General features: G+C 47.7%; 1 non-coding gene across 1 annotated transcript; it reads right to left on the reverse strand.

Annotated features, from left to right (window-relative positions):
• Window positions 1-4,669: 4,669 nt before the first annotated feature.
• TRNAM-CAU (transfer RNA methionine (anticodon CAU)) lies at window positions 4,670-4,758 on the reverse strand. The gene is given in 2 exon segments: window positions 4,670-4,705; window positions 4,721-4,758. It is a non-coding gene; the product is annotated as a tRNA-Met (tRNA).
• Between the last annotated feature and the right edge of the window lie 17,908 nt (window positions 4,759-22,666).

The following is a 22,666-nucleotide window of genomic DNA, read 5'->3' on the forward strand; positions in this document are numbered from 1 at the left end:
CGAGCTAAAGTGTACCCAAATACTGAACCAGGAAGATCTCGACAAGTAGCAATGGACGATGTAACCCATAGGAGGTTAATAATACGAAGCAGGCTCCGGGCCTACATTTTTTCCTTCATTGGATATCAACATTTTCTTGGATTATAAAAGAGGACACTGGCTCACATTAAAATGTACTGAACATCTTCAGTGATACGCACTGGAGTCTGGAGTGATGCTTAGCCAAACTCCAGTCGTACCCTGCATATGAAGAGTTAACTTGATCGTTCCAATGTAAAGAGATTTCACGCTCTACTAGTGCTGGTGCATGACCCTTTTCCTATCTTAGACAGAATACAATCTTCTTTGTTGAAAGTGTGCTAGTGCATGACTCTCCCTATTCCTTGGAGCCAGATTAATCGCCACAGGGTGATTATTATCATAATCTGCTAATGCATAATACACCATTCGCTGCTTCATTTCTGATGTGTTTAGGGGGGTGTCAGTTGCATTGAGATGCATGCGATTGGGGGACGTCTTGGAAGGGGTCTCATGAGGGAAGATGTTCATGATTCAGTCGATATTCAGAGAAGAGCAAGTGTATCGATTACGGAATCTTGGATGTCCATCCCACTGAGACGCCCCCTCACACTTCCATCGGCCACCATCTTGAGAAAAGCGAGCTTCTAATAGGCAGTTCGTTTGAATTAACACTTCTGCAAAGAAACGAACATGAATTGTTTACTTGCAGGGCTGTAAAGAGGGCGTGGCAGCAACACGGCCTTTGAGAAGGTGGTTCAGCTTGAAAAAGTCGCATACCACAAGAATCACACAAGTACAATGACATCGCTAGCTCATGGTGGAAAATAAAGGCGCTCTTATGGCAAATAGAGCAACAAAAAAAGTAGACCAAGGTTCAGACATGCTCACTTCACCTGATAATTCAGGTGTAGGACGTGACGACCCAGGTTGTCAACAGAGCTTTTCATCACAACCATGGGGTGAGAGAGGCTCGAACTCTCGACCTCAGGATCACTCGCTGTTTGCTATGAGACCTACGCGCTAGCCAACTGCGCCACCACCACTTTGGTGTTGTTTCTACTTTTCGATCTACTCAATTGCTGTGTGTTTGGGTTTCGTTTCAATGAAATGGAGCCGGGGGCCCCTGTTGATCGAAGAAAACTTCTTCTGATCATGCACTTCAAAACACGCATGATGCATATTCTGCCAATCTGTTGAGCATGGATGACGAATTCGAGATTCATGGACTTGTTAGCACTTCAGAGAACATACACTTCTGCTGTCACACAACATCGCATCATTGAGCAGGATCAACTGAATCATGAAGATCGAGCTAAAGTGTACCCAAATACTGAACCAGGAAGATCTCGACAAGTAGCAATGGACGATGTAACCCATAGGAGGTTAATAATACGAAGCAGGCTCCGGGCCTACATTTTTTCCTTCATTGGATATCAACATTTTCTTGGATTATAAAAGAGGACACTGGCTCACATTAAAATGTACTGAACATCTTCAGTGATACGCACTGGAGTCTGGAGTGATGCTTAGCCAAACTCCAGTCGTACCCTGCATATGAAGAGTTAACTTGATCGTTCCAATGTAAAGAGATTTCACGCTCTACTAGTGCTGGTGCATGACCCTTTTCCTATCTTAGACAGAATACAATCTTCTTTGTTGAAAGTGTGCTAGTGCATGACTCTCCCTATTCCTTGGAGCCAGATTAATCGCCACAGGGTGATTATTATCATAATCTGCTAATGCATAATACACCATTCGCTGCTTCATTTCTGATGTGTTTAGGGGGGTGTCAGTTGCATTGAGATGCATGCGATTGGGGGACGTCTTGGAAGGGGTCTCATGAGGGAAGATGTTCATGATTCAGTCGATATTCAGAGAAGAGCAAGTGTATCGATTACGGAATCTTGGATGTCCATCCCACTGAGACGCCCCCTCACACTTCCATCGGCCACCATCTTGAGAAAAGCGAGCTTCTAATAGGCAGTTCGTTTGAATTAACACTTCTGCAAAGAAACGAACATGAATTGTTTACTTGCAGGGCTGTAAAGAGGGCGTGGCAGCAACACGGCCTTTGAGAAGGTGGTTCAGCTTGAAAAAGTCGCATACCACAAGAATCACACAAGTACAATGACATCGCTAGCTCATGGTGGAAAATAAAGGCGCTCTTATGGCAAATAGAGCAACAAAAAAAGTAGACCAAGGTTCAGACATGCTCACTTCACCTGATAATTCAGGTGTAGGACGTGACGACCCAGGTTGTCAACAGAGCTTTTCATCACAACCATGGGGTGAGAGAGGCTCGAACTCTCGACCTCAGGATCACTCGCTGTTTGCTATGAGACCTACGCGCTAGCCAACTGCGCCACCACCACTTTGGTGTTGTTTCTACTTTTCGATCTACTCAACTGCTGTGTGTTTGGGTTTCGTTTCAATGAAATGGAGCCGGGGGCCCCTGTTGATCGAAGAAAACTTCTTCTGATCATGCACTTCAAAACACGCATGATGCATATTCTGCCAATCTGTTGAGCATGGATGACGAATTCGAGATTCATGGACTTGTTAGCACTTCAGAGAACATACACTTCTGCTGTCACACAACATCGCATCATTGAGCAGGATCAACTGAATCATGAAGATCGAGCTAAAGTGTACCCAAATACTGAACCAGGAAGATCTCGACAAGTAGCAATGGACGATGTAACCCATAGGAGGTTAATAATACGAAGCAGGCTCCGGGCCTACATTTTTTCCTTCATTGGATATCAACATTTTCTTGGATTATAAAAGAGGACACTGGCTCACATTAAAATGTACTGAACATCTTCAGTGATACGCACTGGAGTCTGGAGTGATGCTTAGCCAAACTCCAGTCGTACCCTGCATATGAAGAGTTAACTTGATCGTTCCAATGTAAAGAGATTTCACGCTCTACTAGTGCTGGTGCATGACCCTTTTCCTATCTTAGACAGAATACAATCTTCTTTGTTGAAAGTGTGCTAGTGCATGACTCTCCCTATTCCTTGGAGCCAGATTAATCGCCACAGGGTGATTATTATCATAATCTGCTAATGCATAATACACCATTCGCTGCTTCATTTCTGATGTGTTTAGGGGGGTGTCAGTTGCATTGAGATGCATGCGATTGGGGGACGTCTTGGAAGGGGTCTCATGAGGGAAGATGTTCATGATTCAGTCGATATTCAGAGAAGAGCAAGTGTATCGATTACGGAATCTTGGATGTCCATCCCACTGAGACGCCCCCTCACACTTCCATCGGCCACCATCTTGAGAAAAGCGAGCTTCTAATAGGCAGTTCGTTTGAATTAACACTTCTGCAAAGAAACGAACATGAATTGTTTACTTGCAGGGCTGTAAAGAGGGCGTGGCAGCAACACGGCCTTTGAGAAGGTGGTTCAGCTTGAAAAAGTCGCATACCACAAGAATCACACAAGTACAATGACATCGCTAGCTCATGGTGGAAAATAAAGGCGCTCTTATGGCAAATAGAGCAACAAAAAAAGTAGACCAAGGTTCAGACATGCTCACTTCACCTGATAATTCAGGTGTAGGACGTGACGACCCAGGTTGTCAACAGAGCTTTTCATCACAACCATGGGGTGAGAGAGGCTCGAACTCTCGACCTCAGGATCACTCGCTGTTTGCTATGAGACCTACGCGCTAGCCAACTGCGCCACCACCACTTTGGTGTTGTTTCTACTTTTCGATCTACTCAACTGCTGTGTGTTTGGGTTTCGTTTCAATGAAATGGAGCCGGGGGCCCCTGTTGATCGAAGAAAACTTCTTCTGATCATGCACTTCAAAACACGCATGATGCATATTCTGCCAATCTGTTGAGCATGGATGACGAATTCGAGATTCATGGACTTGTTAGCACTTCAGAGAACATACACTTCTGCTGTCACACAACATCGCATCATTGAGCAGGATCAACTGAATCATGAAGATCGAGCTAAAGTGTACCCAAATACTGAACCAGGAAGATCTCGACAAGTAGCAATGGACGATGTAACCCATAGGAGGTTAATAATACGAAGCAGGCTCCGGGCCTACATTTTTTCCTTCATTGGATATCAACATTTTCTTGGATTATAAAAGAGGACACTGGCTCACATTAAAATGTACTGAACATCTTCAGTGATACGCACTGGAGTCTGGAGTGATGCTTAGCCAAACTCCAGTCGTACCCTGCATATGAACCTAAATGATCAGCTACTTGGTTACATTCTCTTGTAACCTTGCATAAGCAACAACCAGGGGAAGAAGCTAACAGTCTTCAAGCTTTCACACGCAAATACCCTTTCAGATTTGTTCAAATGTAAGGCAGCAGTAGACAGATCAATGCTTGAATCAATAGGTAGATACAAGAAAAACACAAGATCGGTGGCATTGTAGCAACATGGTAATTCTAGTCGTCGGTTCAGCAATTCGCACATGATCCGAACCAAGAATCTGTTTTTCAGTTGCACCAATAGGCAGCAGGTTATGTGCATTTCTGATGAGTGCCGGTTCAAAAAAACCAAAAAAAGAATGCCAAGGTTCAGACGTGCTCGGTTCACCTGACGAATCAGGTATATGGCGACCCAAGTTGCCATTGAGCGTTTCATCACTACGATGGTCTTTTATATTGTGGGGTGAGAGAGGCTCGAACTCTCGACCTCAGGATCACTCGCATGTTTGCTATGAGACCTACGCGCTAGCCAACTGCGCCACCACCCCACTTGTTGTGTTGGAAGCGAAACAAACGTCCTTGTTAGGCAACAGGACCATGCATGCTAAGCATAGATGACAGCACATGATTATTTATACCTGCAATATATTTTTAAGAGTAAAATTCATTCACGGTACCTAAACTTGTGGAGCAAGGTCACTTTGATCACTGTACATAAAAAATTGATCAATACGGTCATTATGTACAAGTTTAGGTGATTATACGGTCACTCACTTGTCGTATAGCTTTGTATTTATCTGAGTTGACCGGTCAAACACGCTGTGTGGCAACGTTCGCTCTCCTCCACACGTGGGTCCCACCTGTCAGTGAATGGAGGAAGGATAAAAATTATGGGCCATTGGAGATTCGAACCGGAGACGTACGCGTGGTAACTAGCCCGCGGTAGCCAACTGAGCACGCGACATTTCTTTTGTACATCAAGCGACCGTTTTTATATACAGATGCACGCAACGCATACTATGCACACTCCACTAGCACAGTTTTTTTTTGTGGGATCCACTCGCACAGTTGCATACAGCACGCACGCATTGCAGCCGTCTCCACTCCCAAGTCCCTGCAGTGCCTCGCCATGCAGCTCGTGGAGTCTTGCTTCACCAAGCCATTCTTTTGGTCCGAGCCCTGGTGCCATGTCCTTCACGCGGTCACCGTGACCATGTATCTCCCGGCCTTCAGCGTCTGGTTTGCATGCAGCCTGCCGCCGGTTGGTACGCTCGTGGAACTTCTCACCATTCACAACATGCACGTACACACACGGCTCAGTACGCATGCACAGCAAGCATCCGCCGTCTGACATGGCTAGCGCGAGTGGAGGGCTGTGCGCCGTGCTGTCGGCCATCTGGGACAGGGTCTCACGAGCGGTCGCCACATTGCAATACCGATTGGTGCTGGCGATGCACAGGAGTTGCGAGACGAGGCGACGCGTGACATGGCCACATGGACGACAACAGCGACACCCACACTGGTCGCTCTCCTAGCCGTGCGCGCGCGGCTGTCGGAGCACGACCCGTCTGCCTTCGATATTTCATGCATGCATGCTGTGTGCTATGCTACTAGCGAGTGTGTGCATGCGTCCATGTTTGCCGGGCACCGTCCCATTCATGAATGGCGGGTCCGGTGCGTGGCGTTACTGGCGTAAGCGCAACGACGCGGGGCTCTGTGTGCGCTGTGCGTTTGAGTGTGGCTGGCTGATGCGCCGTTGCGTGCGTGCGTGTGGTCTTACTGTATAAAAAGGTTCGTATTGATACATTACACTAAGCAGTGTGTGGTCAGGTGGCTAGTTCGAGGGAACTCTTCAGTGAGATCTGAGGATCGAATCTGCGGACTGGCAGAATTTTTATGCTCTTCTTTGTTTCTTTACTCCATCACTGGCAGGTGGGACCCGCATGGGGAGGAGAGAGTTTTTTTGTGACATAGCATCTTTGACAAGTCAACTTATATAAAATACGGAGCTATACCGCTGCGAGTGACCGTATAATCACCTCAACTTGTACATAATGACTGTATTGACCAACTTTTTATGTACAGTGATCAAAGTAAGCTCGCGGCGCAAGTTCAAGTACCGTGAATGAATTTTACTCTATTTTTAAGGCCTGTTTATTACCCAATTTACAGCCAACTTCTATAGGTCTGCAATTGTAATTAACGCTGCATGAAGGAAATTAAAGGGATGCACATCCGGAAGAGGTTTAACACAAGTTATATTAATTAGAATTACGACCCCAGCCTTGTAACAGCAGACGACACACAAGAGCAGGCCTATAACGACCGCAGTTAAAACCAAAAAAAGAAGAAGAAAAGAATGACCGCAGCTATTTAACATTAGTATCATACACGAGTAAATTGCATAAAACCACCACTTTGAAAGCTAGATTTGCGAAAAACACTACAATACATTTTTTTGTGCAGAAAACACCATGTCTTCAGTAATTTTTTTTGCAAAAACCACTGATCGGCGGATTTGGCTCGGTTAAGCACGCTTATGACAGTTGGGGTCCCTTTTTGCCTACGTGGCGTAACATTTCATGCTAGGTCAATTTTAATCTAATTTTACAAACTAGTCCATACATTTTACACAGACACCCCTAAAGCAAAAAGAAAAAAATGCAATCAGATCCTCGCCACAGGTTGGGGCGGTCAACACAGCCTGCGCTGGGCACCTCCTCGCGCAGGAGGCCAAATCGGGGCAGCGGCGGCATCCCTCGCCGGATCCGGCAGCCGGCGCTGGGCGCCTCCTCGCGCTGGAGGCCAATCGGGGCGGCGGCATGGCATACCTCGCCGGATCCGGCAACCGTCGATGGGCGTCTCTTCGCGGAGGCCAAATCGGGGCGGTGGCGCGGCCTCCCTCGCCGGATCCGGATGTGGCGGCGCTGGGGGTAGAACGGGGCGACGGAACAACGCGGCATCCCTCGCCGGAGGTGCGACGCCTGGAGCGCGTGCGCGCACCGCCGTCTGCAGCTCATTTCGAGGGGCGCGGGGAGCGTCGGGGCCTGCTCGAGGTGGGCCCTTACCCTCCTGGACGGTGCATGGCGGCAGTGGCGCGGTTGAGCAGAGGTGGGCGCGGTTGGCAGAGCCTGGAGCACGGCGGGGCAGGGAGGTGAGCACGGCGGCGGCTGGCGGATGGTGGTGACTGGCGCCATCGAGGCGGCTGACTGCGTGGCAGGACATGGCAAGGGCCTGGGCAGCACATGGGAAAAAACTTGCGGGTGTTTTAGCTTTTTTACCCGTCTAACGCTGTCTTGGGTAAAATGTTATGCCACGTCAGCGAAAATATGGGACCTATCCGTCATAATCTTACATAACAACGCGAGATCCGCCGATCAGTGATTTTTGCAAAAAGATTACCGTAGACGTGGTGTTTTCTGCAAAAAAAATGTATTGTAGTGTTTTTCGCAAACTTAGCCTTCAAAGTGGTGGTTTTGTGTAATTTACTCATCATACACATATAGCTAGCTTCAGTTTTCCTGCCGTAATCAGTAGCCCAGTGTTCATCCATGCTTGTTGCTTGATAGATTCGAGGTAACTACGCAAAGCTTTCACGCATCAGGCAGGCAAAAGAAGATGATGGAGGTGCTCAGAGCATGATGCCGCCGCCGCCGGACAGGTCGTCGTCGTCAAAGGTGGAGGAGTAGACGGTGTAGAAGCACAAGAGGAGGCCGATGGCAACCAGCAGGACCCACCCCAGCAGGTCGTTGCGCAGCCCGGTGGCCTCACTTGACATCGGCTCGTCCACCAGCGCCAGCGCCGAGGCCAGCAGCGGCATGCCCTTGGCCACCACCGGAGCCTGCGCCGAAGACGCCTTCTTGCTGCACCTGCACCCCAGCCTCTCGGCCCTGGCCACTCTCAGCTGAGGTAGCCCTGTAGTGTCGTCTCAGTGAGTCTTACTCGTTAGCAACTTAACATGACTGTCGTTTTTCTCTGAATGAAAATGATGAGCTTGCTTAACACGACTGTGCACGCCGGGCGTCAGGCATGAACGCAGCATATCTCCAACTTGTGTTTCTCCAAGGAAAGCCAACGGACATAAGTATCAGAAGTGTAGGGTTGCACTATACAACAAAAGAGGGTTATATATATATAGATTTGGCACGGCAAGAACCTATGGATGCAGAAAGATGGATAGACAAAATGTGCATTTTTATTTGGCGGCATAGGTTCCCTTGGATTTCCATCAATGAAAAAAAAACAACGTGCTATAACAAAATAGCGTGATGTACTATTTTGTACGGTCTTTGTGAATAATTAATAAAATGACCGCATGCATCAGGCCATAGCATGCTATTAACGAGACATTGTACATCAATTTATGCTCAGAACGCTATGGCACACTATTTTCTCACAGATTTCCATGCACATAGGTTCTCTGACTTCTCTCCTCTGGTTCCACTCCACCTTAGAGAAAACAGACAGAAACAAGTCTAGGAAATTCTTTGGCACATGCTCATCCTTCACTCAAGGAGTGGGTAGTAGCACCCATACCTGCCTTCCGTGCTTGACGCGCGGCGATGACAATCATCTGGTTCAAGTTTTTCACTTTTGTACACTACTGCAATTTGGCTGTCCATCATCTCTGGCACGAAGATCATGTTGCCAGTCAACATAGGCGCTGGCTTCTTACCAGCATGTGCCTTTGAGTGTCTGCGTCTGTATCATGTTTTTAAAAAACCCTATAGGAATTAACTCAATTCAATAACAATCAAAGAACATATATGTACTCAGAACTTTATATCATACATTTACAGAGCCGCTATGAGACCATGGGTAGCCCTCCCCCCTCTCCGAAAATAATAGGGCCGACCCTACGCCATCACATCGGTGGTGCATCCATCCGCTAGCAACAATCTCTCCACATCGGCCAAGCCAACATTGTCGTCATGGCCGGAGATCCACCACGCCCCATTCGCAGTTGCCGTTGGACATCACCGTAAAGGTGGCGCCTCTCTGGCTGCAGCAGAGTTGGACACTGAATCGGTGGTCTGGGTGCGTCCAGTAGGGCGCTTCGGTCCTCCAAGGTTGTGGCAGTTCGATGGTCATCGTCACGGGAGGCATCCAACGTGACGGTCATTTGCGTGCATGGATTCGATGGATCCAACACATGGTTCTTGGCATTGCAGTATGACTGTTCACCAGGGGTGATCGACTCGATGGGGTTGCGTGCACAAGAAGCATGTTGGCAACCCTGACGAGCACAACTATGCACAGATCCAGCATCGGCCCAGAGGTGGCGATACAATTGCAGCGCGATCACTCAGAGGTGGCACTAAGGAGGATCCGAGCCGGAGATCGACCTTGGCATGTGTCCCCTCCTAGAGCCGGTGGTGAATGTCTCATCGGTGGTGGTCAGCGGCTCGGTTTTAGCATTCCTATGTGCAGACCAAATTCAACGGTGTGCGGGTTGGTGCAGGTTGGTAGCAGCGAGGTTCGCCGGATCTGGCGCGATGCACAGAGCATTGGCTCAGTCGCATTGAGAGTATGTGTTAGAGATATATTTGGGTTATATATGTTTGGTAGTTTAGGATTTTTAATCCATCTCCTACCTTATTTTTAGGAGAGGCGTCTTGCCCTCCAAGCCTTGTACTCAATATATACTCGCCCTCGAGGCTCAATAATACATCCATCATATTCCGCAACAATCCTCTCTCTCCCTTCTAACATGGTATCTATCGCAAGTCGATCCTAAACCCTAGCCGCCGCCGCTTCCGCACCTGCGCGCCGTCCCCGGGGCGGTCGACCTCCATGACCGCCGTCGGGGGCCGCGCCGCCCGTACCTAGGGTTCGTCCGCCGGCCGTGTTGGCCAGCTGCCCTAGAGAGTCTTTTTCCCGAGCCCTTGCTCCGGGTTTTTTCGCTCTCTCGCCGGTCGTTTTTTGATCGGCGTTTTTCTTTTTGGTTTTCCGATCTATTCTTGATCGGTTTGCGTCGCCCGCCGCCGCCGTCGATCCCCGTGCGCCTCTACTCCGACCCGGCGCGACCAGCCGGCCTCTCCTCCGACCCGGTGGCCACACGTGCCGAGGCCGCCCGTTCGGGCCAGCCGCCGTCCGCGCGTCGGTCCGCCCGTCGCCCTGCGCCGGTTGTCACTGCCCTGTTCCGACCGGGACACCTGCATCGCCGCGACCCGGCGGCCTCGCGCCATGCGTCGGCCAATCATAGCCGACGCTTGGCCGACGCTCGCGCGCCGGCCCGCCCATCGATCCACGTCAGCCGCCTCCGCTTCGTCAACTTCGTCTTCGACCGTCTACGCATGCCCGGTGCTGGCAACACCGACGCGTGCCTTCGTCTACGATGTGTCCCCGGGGTTGGCAAACCCGGCGCGACGCGTCGTCAACACAATTCTCCTTCCTGGCGCATCACTTCTTCGACACCACTGCGCCCATGACTAACTCGGCGCCTCCTTGCGCCTGCGGCTCCACGGCGACTCCCTCGACACCGGCTACCCCGTCTCGACATCGACCACGGCGTTCTTCGCACGGCTACCTCGACCACGGCTACACCACCCTACGCTCTCGGCTACATCGACATTGGCACAAAGGGTTATCATCCGCTTGAGCAACACGTCGGCTTCCTCTACAGTCAACGCGTCCGCGACGCGACACCGTCCACGATGCTCCCGATAGGACTGCGGGGGGATGTCAGTCTGTCGGCTGCTATTCTCTCCAGTCTGACCGTCCGCGTCGCTCCTGTTGTTCGCCACGCTACCGCTACGACTGCGGGGGATGTTAGAGATATATTTGGGTTACATATGTTTGGTAGTCTAGGATTTGTAATCCATCTCCTACCTTGTCTCTAGGAGAGGCGTCTTGCCCTCCAAGCCTTGTACTCAATATATACTCGCCCTCGAGGCTCAATAATACATCCATCATATTCCGCAACAATCCTCTCCCTCCCTTCTAACAATGTGCAAGGTGCAACCCTCCTCTCCTCCACTACTACCGGCAAACGTTGCCGAAGCGGCACATCTAGTTGCGATGACTACTAGACCCTACCGCCAGGGTCTATGGCGGTAGGTTGTGAAAACCTATGTATTTTTTTTCATTTTCAAGCAACGGACACTAGTAGAAAACAGGGCTTTGGTTCGGGCCTGGCCAACCCATTAGTCCCGGTTCTTCACGAACCGGGACCCATGGGGGGCATTAGTCCCGGTTCATGAGCCCAGGGGGCCGGCCGGGGCCTCGTGGGCATTGGTCCCGGTTCGTCTGGATCCATTTGTACCGGTTCTAGGCATGAACCGGGACCAATGGGCCGCGCTCCTGGCCCACAGCCATTGGTACCGGTTCGTGCCTAGAACCGGGACAGAAGGTGGGGCTTTAGTACCGGTTCGTGCCACGAACCGGGACAAATTAGTTGCCTATATATACCCGTCGCCGCGGCAGAGCACTCCACAGTGCTCTATTTTTCTGGCCGGCGAGGGGAGGGCATTTGGGTGCTCTAGCCCACCTCCTATGCACATGAGGTGTTTGATGAAATGCCCGAGCGACACTAGTTAAGCTTTCTCCTCTCGAAGCTCGACCTCGGAGCTCCATTTTTCCCGAGATTTGTCTAGATTTAGCGGTCCGTCACGCCCCGTCCCCGTTTTCACCGCCGTCGATCGCCTGCGCCGATCTCGTCGCCGGCACCATCGTTGTGAGCCTCTTGTTCTTATCTTCTTTCTGATTTTCTTACTTTAGATAGATACTTGTCTGATTTTCTTACTTTTGACACACATAATTATATATAATGCACGCAGATGAACCGGCAATGGATGTACGGTGACAAACACACCTCCAAGTACATTAAGGGCGTGCATGAATTTCTCGAAGTGGCTGAGGCAAACAAGCAGAATGGTTTTATGTGTTGTCCATGCCCTAAATGTGGGAATACGAAGTCTTACTCTGACCGGAAAATCCTGCACACCCACCTGCTTTACAAGGGTTTCATGCCACACTATAATGTTTGGACGAGGCACGGAGAAATAGGGGTTATGATGGAAGACGGCGAAGAAGAAGAGGACGATGACAACTATGTGCCCCCTGAATATGGTGATGCTGCAACGGGGGGAGCTGCTGAAGATCAAGAGGAACCAGACGATGTGCCCGATGATGCTGCAACGGGGGAAGCTGCTGAAGATCAAGAGGAACCAGACGATGTGCCCGATGATGATGATCTCCGCCGTGTCATTGTCGATGCAAGGACGCAATGCGAAAGTCCAAAGGAGAAGCTGAAGTTCGATCGCATGTTAGAGGATCACAAAAAAGGGTTGTACCCCAATTGCGAAGATGGCAACACAAAGCTCAGTACCGTACTGGAATTGCTGCAGTGGAAGGCAGAGAATGCTGTGCCTGACAAAGGATTTGAGAAGCTACTGAAAATATTGAAGAAGAAGCTTCCAAAGGATAACGAATTGCCCGACAGTACGTACGCAGCAAAGAAGGTCGTATGCCCTCTAGGATTGGAGGTGCAGAAGATACATGCATGCCCTAATGACTGCATTCTCTACCGCGGTGCGTACAAGGATTTGAACGCATGGCCGGTAAGCGGTGCATTGCGGTATAAGATCAGACGAGATGACCCTGGTGATGTTGACGGCGAGCCCCGCAGGAAGAGGGTTCCTGCGAAGGTGATGTGGTATGCTCCTATAATACCACGGTTGAAACGACTGTTCAGAAACAAAGAGCATGCCAAGTTGATGCGATGGCACAGTGAGGACCGTAAGAAAGACGGGAAGTTGAGAGCACCCGCTGACGGGTCGCAGTGGAGAAAAATCGAGAGAAAGTACTGGGCTGAGTTTGCAGGTGACCCAAGGAACGTATGGTTTGCTTTAAGCGCGGATGGCATTAATCCTTTCGGGGAGCAGAGCAGCAATCACAGCACCTGGCCCGTGACTCTATGTATGTATAACCTTCCTCCTTGGATGTGCATGAAGCGGAAGTTCATTATGATGCCAATTCTCATCCAAGGCCCTAAGCAACCCGACAACGACATTGATGTGTACCTAAGGCCATTAGTTGAAGAACTTTTACAGCTGTGGAATGGAAATGGTGTACGTGCGTGGGATGAGCACAGACAGGAGGAATTTAACCTGCATGTGTTGCTGTTTGTAACCATCAATGATTGGCCCGCTCTCAGTAACCTTTCAGGACAGACAAACAAGGGATACCACACATGCACGCACTGTTTAGCTGACACCGAAAGTATATACCTGGACAAATGCAGGAAGAATGTGTACCTGGGCCATCGTCGATTTCTTCCAACCAACCATCAACGTCGAAAGAGAGGCAAGCATTTCAAAGGCAAGGCACATCACCGGAAGAAGCCCGCCATGCGTACCGGTGATCACGTACTTGCTATGGTCAATGATTTACACGTAATCTTTAGAAAGGGTCCCGACGGACTAGCTGTTCCCAATGACGCTGAGGGACGCGCACCCATGTGGAAGAAGAAATCTATATTTTGGGACCTACCCTACTGGAAAGACCTAGAGGTCCGCTCTTTGATCGAAATGATGCACGTGATGAAGAACCTTTGCGTGAACCTGCTAGGCTTCTTGGGCGTGTATGGGAAGACAAAAGATACAGCTGAGGCACGGGAGGACCTGCAACGTTTGCACGAAAAAGACGGCATGCCTCCAAAGCAGTATGAAGGTCCCACCAGCTATGCTCTTACCAAAGAAGAGAAGGAAATCTTCTTTGAATGCCTACTTAGTATGAAGGTCCTGACTGGCTTCTCGTCGAATATAAAGGGAATAATAAATATGTCAGAGAAAAATTTCCAGAACCTAAAGTCTCATGACTGCCACGTGATTATGACGCAACTGCTTCCGGTTGCATTGAGGGGGCTTCTACCGGAAAACGTCCGATTAGCCATTGTGAAGCTATGTGCATTCCTCAATGCAATCTCTCAGAAGGTGATCGATCCAGAAATCATACCAAGGCTAAGGAGTGATGTGGCGCAATGTCTTGTCAGTTTCGAGCTGGTGTTCCCACCATCCTTCTTCAATATCATGACGCACGTCCTAGTTCATCTAGTTGACGAGATTGTCATTCTCGGCCCCGTATTTCTACACAATATGTACCCCTTTGAGAGGTTCATGGGAGTCCTAAAGAAATATGTCCGTAACCGCGCTAGGCCAGAAGGAAGCATCTCCATGGGCCATCAAACAGAGGATGTCATTGGGTTTTGTGTTGACTTCATTCCTGGTCTTAAGAAGATAGGTCTCCCTAAATCGCGGTATGAGGGGTGACTGACTAGAGAAGGCATGCTTGGAGGGGACTCAATAATATGCAGGGACGGATATTCTTGGTCTCAAGCACACTACACAGTTCTACAGAACTCTACCTTGGTGACCCCGTATGTCGATGAACACAAGATCAGTCTGCGCTCCAAACACCCGGAGCAGTGCGACGACTGGATTACATGTGAACACATCAGGACTTTCAGCAGTTGGTTGGAAACACGTCTCAGAGGTGACAACACTGTTTGTGATGAGCTGTACTCGTTGTCCAGGGGACCATCTTCGACTGTATTGACTTACAATGGATACGAGATAAATGGGAATACATTTTACACGATCGCCCAAGATCAAAAGAGCACCAACCAAAACAGCGGTGTCCGCTTTGATGCAGCAACCGAGAGGGGAAAGGACACATATTATGGTTACATAGTGAACATATGGGAACTTGACTACAGACATGATTTTAAGTTCCCTTTGTTTAAGTGCAAATGGGCCAATCTGTCAGGAGGCGGGGTACAGGTAGACCCACAGTACGGAATGCCAACAGTGGATCTGAATAATCTTGGGTACACTGACGAACCATTCGTCCTAGCCAATGATGTGACACAGGTTATCTATGTGAAGGACATGTCTACCAAACCGAGAAAAAGAAAATATAAGGAAGCGAATACATCATACGATGAGCCAAAGCGCCACATAGTTCTTTCAGGAAAAAGGGACATCGTGGGAGTGGAGGGCAAGACAGACATGTCTGAAGATTATGAAAAGTTTCCTGAAATTCCTCCCTTCAAAGTCAAGGTTGACCCAAGCATCCTAATAAACGATGAAGATTATCCATGGTTACGGCGCAATAAGCAAACGACACAAGCGAAGAAAAAGTGAATACTTTCTCTCTACAACTATTATGATGATGCCTTTGATCTAGAATATCACTGCAGTTACATGTGAAGAAATGAAATGCATGTTGTAACAGATGAGTTTCCGTGTGAAATGATGATACCATGCCAATTTTCAACCTTTTCGGAGTTCATTTGAAATGCTTTTCAATTTCCGGGTCTTATAGCTCAAAAAAGCAGTAAATGCATGAAAAATAACAAATGAAGTCGGAAAGGGTTGAAAATTGATGATGTTGCTTTGAATGGTGCATTTTGAACACACAAGAAGTCTGGAGTTCAAATAAGTTCAAAAAAGGAAATCCCTTTGTAACAGATGAGCTTTCGTCCGAAACCCTGATACTTCGAAAGAGATTGTCCGTTTTGTACAAGAAGTGCATCTAGTTTTTGCTGTAACCCTCTCAACTTTCTTGCACATGCTATGTGGGTGAAATGATGATAGCATGCCAATTTTCAACCTTTTCGGAGTTCATTTGAAATGCTTTTCAATTTCCGGTTCTTATAGCTCAAAAAATTAGTAAATGCATGAAAAATAATAAAATGCATAAAACTATAATATTTGTTATGATCAACTAAAAAACTAAAATCAATTAAAATATTCTGTTATGATGAACTAAAATAAGACTATAATATTCTTCAATAGCAAAAAGAATCAACTAAAAAGCTTTTATAAAACTATAATAGCAAAAGGAACCAACTAAAAACCTTTTATAAAACCTCTAGTATTTTTGAAACTAAAATTATATAAAATTTATACAACTTATATTAACAAAGTATTTTTTTCAACACATTAATAGCAAAAAGAATTTAATAGCAAATTTTTTTAACAAAATCTGGTTTTGATTAAAACAGATATTTAAAATAACCTAAAATTACCAAATTGAGTATAAGGATAAAACACAGTAATATTAAATAGCAGGAAAAGAATCACTCAAAAATCTATTTTTATAGTAAATTTATTCATAAAACTAGTGATTCACATACATTTTAAAAAATTTCAAATTTTAAAACTAATGGCACTAACAGAAAGTTTATAATTTTTGTGACCTAAAAGCAAAAAGAAATCACTAAAAAACTATAAATATTTCGTTTTAAGTAGAAAAAAATAAAAAAAAAAAAGAAAAAAAATGCCACCTACTGGATCTCCACGGCCTGAATACGACTAGAAACCCTACAATGGGCCAGGAATCAGGCCCGCAGAAGGCCCAATAGGCCCAACAGGCATGGCAAAGTAGAGATTAGGCCCGTAAGCCTGCAATAGTGAGGAACTCGAGAGGGTGGCGGTAGCAAAGCTTATAAACCACCCCGAGCCCCTCTCAACTAGCGAGGTGGGACTAAACTTCCCACCGCACCGTGCCAGCACAAGGCCTATGGTCCCGGTTCATGGCATCAACCGGGACCATAGGCGGGCATTCGTACCGGTTCGTGGCACCAACCGGTACCAATGCCAACCTATGGTCCCGGTTCGTGCCACCAACCGGGACCATAGGCCTGTGTTTCCCGCCCTTTGGGCTGCCGAAAAGAGACCTTTGGACCCGGTTGGTGGCACGAACCGGGACCATAGGTGGGCAATGGTACCGGTTGGTGCCACGAACCGGTACCATTGGTTTTGCTATATAAGGTAGCACTTGTGAAAATTTCGCCAACTGCTCCCATTCCCCCCAACGCCGCCAGGCCGTTCCTCGTCGTCGTCGCCGTCGCCGCCCCGAGCCCCTGCCCCGACGCCGTCGCCGCGCCCCTGACCCGCCGTCAACGTCGTCCTCGCCGTCGCCGTCACTGCCCCCAGCCGCTCCTCCCCGAGCCCTCGCCGCGTGCGTAACCCCTCCCCCACGAGCCCACCGTCCTCGTCGCCCTCATTGTCGCCGGCCTCGTCGTCGTCCTCGTCCCCTGCCTCGTCGCCGTCCTGCCTCAAGCCCCCAGTGAGCCCCTTCCCATCCCGATCCGTGCGCTGCCGCGGCTGCCGCCGCCCCCCCTGCGCCGCGCCGCCGCCCCTGTTTTTTGTATGTATGTATGTATATGTATGTATGTATGGATGGATATGCATGTATATGGATGGATGTATGTGTATGTGTTCATATTTTTTTTGTTCATAGTTTTTTTGTTCATAGCATTTTTAGGCTGTATAGTTTTATTTTTGTTCAATGTTTATGGTTAGAAGAGGAGAGGAAAAATTGTGTTGCAAAAGTTACATTTAAGGTTAGTTGATTTAGTGCATTTTAGGTTATTAGTTCTACAATTAGTGCATTTAAGGGTAGTTTATTTTTAGTTGAACTAGTTGATTTAATAAAACTACTTTATTTTACTATATATAGAAGTAGTTTATTTTTAGTAAGTACTACTTTATTTTATTTATAGTAAGTGCTTAATTAATTAGTAGTTGAACTAGTTGATTTAATAAAACTACTTTATTTTACTATAGAAGTAGTTTATTTTTAGCAAGAAAATTAATAGAACTAGTTTATTTTTTTAGTTCAAGCAATTATTCCCGCATCGACGTCGACGATGCCTATCCCGCATCCTCGTCGTCGACTCGGTGGAGGAGGCCGGCTTGATCAGAGGGGCCATGTCCGGGACTGGGCTCCGCCGGGCTGGTATTGGGAGGTGCTACCTTCCGGGGGGCGTAGGTTGGTGAGGAGCCAGCCCGTCGTTGACCCGATCCTTGTTTGGTGGCGGTCGCGTGGGCCAGTGACGGTGCCGAGGCTTTCGGACACCGCGGAGGTGGTACATCACCGTGTCAGCGAGGAGGACGAGCACGTCCGTCGCTACATGGTTGCGTTGGAGGGCAGGTTCGACAATACCTGGCAGCTTCTTCAGGGATCTCATTGGAGCTATGATCCTGTGATGGTTCCTTCTCTTTGGGTGTCCACCGCCCGCACCGATACCCGTCGGGCGCTACGGTTCTAGCTGTACTAGCGATGCTATATGTATGATAGTATTCGAGGTGTATTAGTGATAATATTCGACGATGTACGGACGCAAGAGATGATGTAGTTTTGCTTATAATTGAATGCATCCTAATTTAAATACTACTTTATTTTGCGATTTGATTTTGCTTATTGAATGCTCAAATTGGAAAACTACGCCTACTTTGAATGCTAAAATTAGAGAGCACTATGCAAGGCGTATGCATATGATTAGTTGATAGCTTATAGGGTTTTTGTTTTCGCAGAAATCTAGGAGCCCCCCTCCATCATCCCCGCCGTCGTCCCCGTCACCGACCCCCTCCGACCTCGAGGTGAGACCAGCCAAATCTCCATGTCAATATGAGTCCTATAATATGAGTCCTCGGGTTGACTTTAAGTCTGTCGAGTCTCCACCATATATGAAAGGACGAAGAATCCCGACTGTTGTCGTGGGGGTAGCTTCTCCTTCGTTCCCGTGATGAATAATAATGATCTAACTTAGGTTTTTTAGTACATATATTTAATTGTAGATGTTTAATATTTGAATTATGAACATATGAAATGTCGTACTCGGACGGCGAAAGTCTCCCGGGGGAGTGCGACTGGTGCCACGACGACCGAGGTCAGTGCGACAGGCCTCACCTGGACGAAGATCGGCGCTTCAGCATTAAGCTGGAGGAGACCTTCGATGTTGAAACGGTATGCAACGACGACAAGTGTTATTTTTTCATAATTAAGCACGACTTCAAATATTTCAACGTGTACTTTTCATCTTTTACAATTCGACTAGCTTATCCCATGCCATGCAAGACGCTATGTCTTGGAGAGGATGGGTTTGGAAGACCATGAAAGTTTCAAAACAAAGAAAATTCACCTAAGGACCCATCATGGTGTGGATTTTGAAGTAAAGCTGTACAATTCTGAGAGCGTAACCCATTTTGGTTGCAAAATATGGGAAGCACTTTGCAAGATGTATGGTTTTGATGAGGGTATGCTTGTCACCATGGATCTTGGTGATCCTGAAATCGAGCAAGACAATATGGACATTTGGGTCCTTGTTGATACGCCTCCAATTCTACCGCTATGTGAGTTTCTCAAACATAATTATTAGCTAATTTATATTGTTTATTTCAAAATAGTTGACAGCTTATTTCCATTGACAGCTTATTTTGATTGTTCAAACAATGTGCAGAACACAGTAGACAAAACCCACTACACCGATGGCTCCGAATTAACTTATCAGGAGAAAAATCATCTGGTCGGATTTTGTACTGATATTGAGAATTACAATATCTACAATCAAACTCCACAACATTATGGTCAATACGTGCCACTAGTGCACGTGTTGAACTACGGTAACTACCATGGAGATATCCTGGTGAGAATTTTACTATTACGACATCCGTGCATCTTTTGCAGACTTCTAAAACTAGTACATCATTGCTAACTATGAAGTTATTACTGTTGGAAATATGCCCTAGAGGCAATAATAAAATGGTTATTATTGTATTTCCTTGTTCATGATAATTGTCTATTGTTCATGCTATAATTGTATTAACTGGAAACCGTAATACATGTGTGAATACATAGACCACAACATGTCCCTAGTAAGCCTCTAGTTGACTAGCTCGTTGATCAATAGATGGTTATGGTTTCCTGACCATGGACATTGGATGTCATTGATAACGGGATCACATCATTAGGAGAATGATGTGATGGACAAGACCCAATCCTAAGCATAGCACAAGATCGTGTAGTTCATTTGCTAAGAGCTTTTCTAATGTCAAGTATCGTTTCCTTAGACCATGAGATTGTGCAACTCCCGGATACCGTAGGAATGCTTTGGGTGTACCAAACGTCACAACGTAACTGGGTGGCTATAAAGGTGCACTACAGGTATCTCCGAAAGTGTCTGTTGGGTTGGCACGAATCAAGACTGGGATTTGTCACTCCATATGACGGAGAGGTATCTCTGGGCCCACTCGGTAATGCATCATCATAATGAGCTCAATGTGACTAAGTAGTTAGTCACGAGATCATACATTACGGAACGAGTAAAGAGACTTGCCGGTAACGAGATTGAACGAGGTATTGGGATATCGACGATCGAATCTCGGGCAAGTAACATACCGATAGACAAAGGGAATTGTATACGGGATTGATTGAATCCCCGACATCGTGGTTCATCCGATGAGATCATCGTGGAACATGTGGGAGCCAATATGGGTATCCAGATCCCGCTATTGGTTATTGGCCGGAGAGGTGTCTCGGTCATGTCTGCATGGTTCCCGAACCCGTAGGGTTTACACACTTAAGGTTCGGTGACGCTAGAGTTATTATGGGAAATAGTATGTGGTTACCGAAGGTTGTTCGGAGTCCCGGATGAGATCCCGGACGTCACGAGGAGTTCCGGAATGGTCCGGAGGTAAAGATTTATATATGGGAAGTCACCATACGGTCACCGGAAATATTCGGGGGTATACCGGTATTGTACCGGGACCACCGGGAGGGTCCACCTGCCCCGGAGGGCCTTATGGGCTGTAGGTGGAAGGGAACCAGCCCCTAAGTGGGATGGGCACCAACCTTCCCCTAGGGCCCATGCGCCTAGGGTTGGGGGAAACCCTAGAGGGGGCGCCCCCCTTGACTTGGGGGGCAAGCCACCCTCCCTGGCCGCCGCCCCTGCCACCAGATGGGATCTAAGGGGCCGCCCCCCTCTCCCTTGCCCCTATATATAGTGGAGGGGTGGGAGGGCAGCAGCACCCCTGGCCTGGCGCAGCCCTCTCCTCCTCCAACTCCTCCTCCTCCTCCGTAGTGCTTAGCGAAGCTGTGCCGGAGAACCACGAGCTCCATTGCCACCACGCCGTCGTGCTGCTGGAGTTCTCTCTCAACTTCTCCTCTCCCCTTGCTGGATCAAGAAGGAGGAGACGTCCCCGGGCTGTACGTGTGTTGAACGCGGAGGCGCCGTCCGTTCGGCGCTAGATCGGATCTTCCGCGATTTGAATCGCCGCGAGTACGACTCCATCAACCGCGTTCTTGTAACGCTTCCGCTTAGCGATCTTCAAGGGTATGAAGATGCACTCCCTCTCTCTCGTTGCTAGCATCTCCTAGATTGATCTTGGTGACACGTAGGAAAATTTTGAATTATTGCTACGTTCCCCAACAGTGGTATCAGAGCCAGATTTATGCGTAGATTCTATGCACGAGTAGAACACAAAGTAGTTGTGGGCGATGATTTGTTCAATTTGCTTACCGTTACTAGTCTTATCGAACACAAAGTAGTTGTGGGCGGAATTGTGGGGTGAAGCGGCCCGGACCGACCTTACACGTACTCTTACGTGAGACAGGTTCCACTGACTGACATGCACTTGATGCATAAGGTGGCTAGCGGGTGTCTGTCTCTCCCACTTTAGTCGGATCGGATTCGATGAAGAGGGTCCTTATGAAGGGTAAATAGCAATTAGCATATCACCGTTGTGGCTTTTGCGTAGGTAAGAAACGTTCTTGCTAGAACCCATAGCAACCACGTAAAACATGCAACAACAATTAGAGGACATCTAACTTGTTTTTGCAGGGTATGCTATGTGATGTGATATGGCCAAAAGGATGTGATGAATTATATATATGTGATGTATGAGATTGATCATGTTCTTGTAATAGGAATCACGACTTGCATGTCGATGAGAATGACAACCGGCAGGAGCCATATGAGTTGTCTTAATTTATTGTATGACCTGCGTGCCAATGAAAACGCCATGTAATTACTTTACTTTATTGCTAACCGTTAGCCATAGTAGTAGAAGTAATAGTTGGCGAGACAACTTCATGAAGACACGATGATGGAGATCATGATGATGGAGATCATGGTGTCATGCCGGTGACGAAGGTGATCATGCCGCGCCTCGAAGATGGAGATCAAAGGCGCAAGATGATATTGGCCATATCATGTCACTTTATGATTTGCATGTGATGTTTGTCATGTTTACATCTTATTTGCTTAGAACGACGGTAGCATAAATAAGATGATCCCTCACTAAAATTTCAAGAGACGTGTTCCCCCTAACTGTGCACCATTGCGAAGGTTCGTTGTTTCGAAGCACCACGTGATGATCGGGTGTGATAGATTCTAACATTCGCATACAACGGGTGTAAGCCAGATTTACACATGCGAAACACTTAGGTTGACTTGACGAGCCTAGCATGTACAGACATGGCCTCGGAGCACAAGAGACCGAAAGGTCGAACATGAGTCGTATAGTAGATACGATCAACATGGAGATGTTCACCGATGATGACTAGTCCGTCTCATGTGATGATCGGACACGGCCTAGTTGACTCGGATCATGTATCACTTAGATGACTAGAGGGATGTCTATCTGAGTGGTAGTTCATTAAATAATT

Source organism: Aegilops tauschii, chromosome 1 (assembly GCF_002575655.3).
Source record: "Aegilops tauschii subsp. strangulata cultivar AL8/78 chromosome 1, Aet v6.0, whole genome shotgun sequence".
Lineage (NCBI taxonomy): Eukaryota > Viridiplantae > Streptophyta > Magnoliopsida > Poales > Poaceae > Aegilops > Aegilops tauschii.